The sequence below is a fragment of the Hibiscus syriacus genome, unplaced genomic scaffold, assembly GCF_006381635.1.
Source record: "Hibiscus syriacus cultivar Baekdansim isolate YM2019G1 unplaced genomic scaffold, ASM638163v2 tig00111088_pilon, whole genome shotgun sequence".
NCBI classification, from domain to species: domain Eukaryota; kingdom Viridiplantae; phylum Streptophyta; class Magnoliopsida; order Malvales; family Malvaceae; genus Hibiscus; species Hibiscus syriacus.
Genome location: NW_024062978.1, coordinates 1,904,760 through 1,910,109, shown reverse-complemented (window position 1 = coordinate 1,910,109; position 5,350 = coordinate 1,904,760). Strand labels below are relative to the sequence as shown.

The window sequence follows — 5,350 nt, the reverse complement described above, 5'->3', positions numbered from 1 at the left end:
AATCCGATAATTCCCCGGTAGAACTAACTCAGGAAGACTACTATGCCCTGAAGAGAAAAGCAAAAGAAGAAAAATCATTGGCGAATTGGCGGGTTTCTGTAGCTATGGAACAGAAGGCTACCGCTGAGGTGGCACGAAATTCAGCTTTAAAAAGATTAAAAGAAACACGTTCAGACAAGAAATCACGGAGAAGAAAGGGAGAAGGGAAGATGTTCGAAGTTGAAGAAATGAAACAAGAGGAGGCAGGCGATCTGGACTTGACTAAACAGGATGTAGATGAAGTCCCAAACAGAGACCTTGCATTGCCGAAAGCTCGAGCCAAAGAAATTAATCGGAATAAGCAAGGGAAACCACAATTGATGAGCAAGTCCAAAAGCAGGAGGAATAAAGTGTTGAAAGTGAAAAAGAAAATATCAATTTTCGCTCGAATAAAAACTTGTCTTGTGAGCATAAAAGGAATGTTCAGATAAATTCTAACAGGCAAGTATGTAAAAATACAGTTCCAGCTTGGAATAAAAAGCCATATCTAGGGGTGTTCGCGGTCGGTTTGGATCGGTTTTTGGCTAAAAATTCATCCGATCCGAAATTATAAATGTTTGTGGTTTGGATCGGTTTGGATGTTTCTAAAAAAAATTCGATCCGATCCGATCCAATTAAGTGCGGTTTAATTCGGTTTGGCAAAAACCTTTCCTCGTTGTACTATCGTTTAGCTTCCCCCAGTTTTGAGATTGAAGTCGAAAGAAAAACAGGATTACCCAAATTTTCTAGATTTGATTCCAGTTCCCTTTTCATGGTTTTATTGTTGTAACCAAAACTTGTCATTTGAAATAAAGAAAAGATATTTCTATTTATATAGATATGATTACAGATTGACTTTATATATTATAATATGATAGCATACACTCTCTAAACAAACATATTATTACAATACCAATACTGATGCATAAAATTAAATATGAAAGGATGGAGAAGGGAAAAGGAACGAAACACCCAATGTTTGTATTATCAAATAAAGCAAAAGGAAAAAATATTAAAAACTAGGAGCCCAACCAGGTTTGAACTGGTGACCTCTTGATCTGCAATCAGATGCTCTACCACTGAGCTATGGACAGGTTTGTTTTAAACTTATAAATTAACTATTATATTTTATTGGTTCGGTTCAGTTTGGATCGGTTTCAGATTTTCAAATCGAAACCGAACCGAACCAATCGGGTTTTTTAAAAAAAAAACCAAACATACTAAATCGGTTTCGATTTTTTTCGGTTTTCAGTTTTTTGAATCGGTTTTCGGTTATTTTTTTGGATCGAATTGGATCTGAACACCCCTAGCCATATCTGCTTGATCAGAGAAATGAGAGGGAATAAATATGAATCTGATTTAAAGTTCACCCGAGTTGAGTACTTCCTGAAGAGAGATCAGATAGGTTTTACCATACGCTAACTCCTGCACACACAACAGCATAAATTCCAAAGTTCAAAGGCATAAGCACATATGCATGTAAACATAGCAAAAAATGGGAAAAATCCAAACCTGATTTTTCATAATGCAAGCTGGATTATAAAAGATCTCCCACGACTGAGTCTAGATGCATAGCAATGTAGGCAGAAATGAAAACTCAAAATTGATTCTTTGAGACAAAAGGTTGCCTGCAAATCATCAAAGCACAATTTACCAGACAAAGTGAAACATCAGTAATCAGAAAGCGAACAGAAAGGTTGTTGCTGTACCATAATGTTGTCTACAGATCTACTGAAACATTCTAGAGTATGCCTTTTTCTCCTTGTCCCGTCTATCGGCAATCTGCAGCAGTTTTACAAGTTCAATTACCTTCACAGGTAATTATTGCTGACCTTCTTCCTTGCAGCTGCAAGCTCTTTCTTTATTCCACCTGAGTAGCAGAAAACATGATATTAGATGAAGGTCATCCTGAAGTTCGCCCAAAAGCGTATAATTGAATGATTTAATTGAACTAGAAGAATGATAGCAAAAACTAATTAAATGATTTAAAATAAAGTTTTGTACTTATGTTATGCTGGTATGAAATTTACCAGGTCACAACATGAAACTTCATTAATCAAATATGAAAACCTGGGAAACCTTCCGGAACTCGAAACAGTAAAACAAGAGGACAAGAATGGAAGAGGGAAGGAGGTAATCATGGAAGGAGTTATGCAGCTGTTTCACTTTAGACAAGATTTTGCTGACCATCATTTGGCTCTAAGTCCAATGCCTTTTTAAAGCTCTCGACTGCGGCATCAATGTCATTAAGTGCCATGCATGCCTGACATCGGTTAATGACAAAAGCAATTAAAGTAAAAGGACTACCAGATAACATTGCCAGTAGCCATTAGCCATTTAATAGTTTGAACAATGTGCATTTCAGTTAAAACGAGAGCATGCAGTTTATTTTGTTATAAACTTGCTAGGTTCTACCCTCAAACCAATTAGCATAAAAAAGAAAATACAATATAGTTATGCTTGAAAAAACACCGATACTAGCCAGACATAAAAAACAGAAAAACACAGCTACAAAACTATATTAGAAACATAACCAACGGAAAGGAAACGGACCAGGCAAAATAAACAGTGTTAAGGAAGCAATAAACTTGGCTTTGAATTACAAATACTAAGCACGGACCTGACCTTGGCGAAAGAAAGCTTTCACATTATCTTCTCCGTCACGAATTGCGAAATCTGCATCCAACAATGCTCCTTTTAGGTCACCTAGTTTCAATTTGCAGGCCTTAATCAGACAACACAGAAAACAGTCATATGAAAGGAAACAAATGCCTATAACCAGGAAAAGTATAAAAGTAATGACAGATGCTCACATGGAGGAATGCTTTACAGAACTATTTGTAAATATCTGAGACTCGCAAAGAGGAGCTATTTTCTGTGCAATGACAAATTAGAAAGGAAGCAAAAAGGTCAGCAAAATAATTAGAGGAATATTGGCAATACAATCATGATCATCAAACAAAGAAACTAAATAATGCACCTTGATCAATGTCCTCCAGGTCCCAGCAGACATCCAAGTAGCGCAAAGCCTTACAATATTTCCTTAGAGCCATCTTATAGTCTTGTTTCTGTAAGAAGGAACAAACAGGAATATATAGCAACATTGTAGCAGTAAATGAAATTCCAAAAGAAATAAATAAAGCTATCGATAGTCTCTAATGTACGGAAGAAAATGTGCCATCATTAAGCATTCAGAGCACAAGGCAAACCCATTCATAATAGCGTAACATGTGTAATCTACGACAAAGGAAAATGAAGCAAATTATATCGCAAAAAACCAAACAATTATTTGAAATACCCTGTATTGCTCATTTCCAAAAGCTTTGATAGAGTCTACTGCCTTCATCCACCAAGAAATTTCATTCACTTTTTTGTCAAGATCAGCTGGCCAATCAGGATAAATATCACCATCCTTAAAAAAGTTGGATACCCCATCATCTGTCTCCTTGTGAATTTCACCGCAATCTTCAATTATAACATCTAGAGTGGGGTAATCACCATCCTCGGTAGCAACATGCTCGATAGATCAGACGACGCCCATTCCTTTTAAAACCTTGCCAAAAACCACATTGTTTAATATAATATTAAATTGTATTATCTGAAAAGTATTTCTACGTTGGAGGAGTGTCGCGCCTTATAGAACATAAGGTTTTTACACGCGTTCTGTAGAATGCAAGGTAGTCTAGTGTGTGCAGTTTAGAGGTACTTTTCCAATGAATGATGTTTGAGATTATTTGTCTAATAAATGAATTTTTGGAGTTTTCTTAATAAAAATGCGGGGATAAGAGGATTTAATTAGACATAATAAGAGTGGGAAAGAAGAAGAAATATAGATTAGCTCCGGAAGGATAATAAACCAATTGTTTATATGAGGGTTAACAAAATTAAAGTACTTTTATTCATTTTTATTAATTAATTCACTATTTTTCAAAAGAAATTTTAATTTCTTATTATAATAATTAAATATACATGAATATATCAAATAATTAACTATGATTAAATTAATGCATAAGAACTAAATTCACCATTTGCATGTAATATAAAAAGTAATAATACAATTTAAGACGAAATTTTATATTACAAATTCAACGTGGATTACATCACCATTCGTTTTGTTTGCCTTTTTTTATTAGTTAAATGGAAAGGCGGTTGAATTTCAGAGGTTAAAGTTGACAAGATGATGACTGGGAAAGTGCTCCATTCCGATCATAAACCTGACTATAAGGCCGGAAAGTCATACATCAACATCTTCTTTGGTCCAATTAGCTTACCCCACAGTCTAACTTTAGTTTTCTCCTGGCAAATTAGGATTGGTATTTGCCACTGTCATAAACCTTTTTTTCTCATCTAATTTCCATAGATATACGTTTGAAACTCCATCAGGGAGTCCATTTCGTGAATGCATTGGAGTTCAAATAATAATTTAAAAAGAAATGGCTCGAGCAATACATGATCCAGAGGCAGAGGAAGGCAAGATGGGAATTGAACGAGAAAATGATGTATATATATGCTAACTTAAACTTTCTAAAATCTGCTTATTCATTCGACTTATGGAGATTAAAATGTCACCTTATGTAACAACATTATAAGAATTAAGATTTTTAGTGACCATTTAATTATGACAATAAAGGTTTTCGTAAGAGAAAGTATGTTATTTATAATGAAAATTATTTTTGTCACTTTTGAAATAAGCAATTGTGACTTATTTTAATTTTGTCACACTTTATATAATAACTGTGACAACTTTGAAGCTAATCACAAGTAATTTGTCAATAATAGTGTTTTATTATGACCAAAGCAAATTGTCATTATCAATTGATCACTAATAAAATAGTAGAATTGACACCAACTTATTTTTCGTTGGAAAAATTGTAATAGTGACAATATATTACGTAGTCACTGTTACTATTCATAATTATGATGAAAACATTTTGTCACTAGTCTTAGTTGGTGATTTGTGACAATAATGGTTTTTGTCACTAATCATAGTTGGTGATTTGTGACGATAATTGTTTTTATCACTAGTCTTAGTTGGTGATTTGTGACGATAAGTGTTTTTATCACTATTGAAGTGAATAGTTGTGTCTTACTTATATTTAGTAACTAATAAAATGCTTGAATTGATATAACCTTTTTCAAACAAGAAACGATGTAATAGTTATAACGTATTAAGTGATCACTTTTATTATTCGTAATCGTGACAATAATATTTTTTACTAGTAAGTTTACCATTTTATAATAGTATACTTGTGACAATCTTAAACTATGTCACAAGTATCGATACAAGATAAAGATTTTTACTGACAAATTGATAGTGATTATCAGTAATTTT

At 33.7% G+C, this 5,350-nt stretch overlaps 1 pseudogene; it reads right to left on the bottom strand.

Annotated features, from left to right (window-relative positions):
• Positions 1-1,372: 1,372 nt before the first annotated feature.
• Positions 1,373-4,423, bottom strand: LOC120152381 (annotated as a pseudogene).
• Positions 4,424-5,350: the final 927 nt, after the last annotated feature.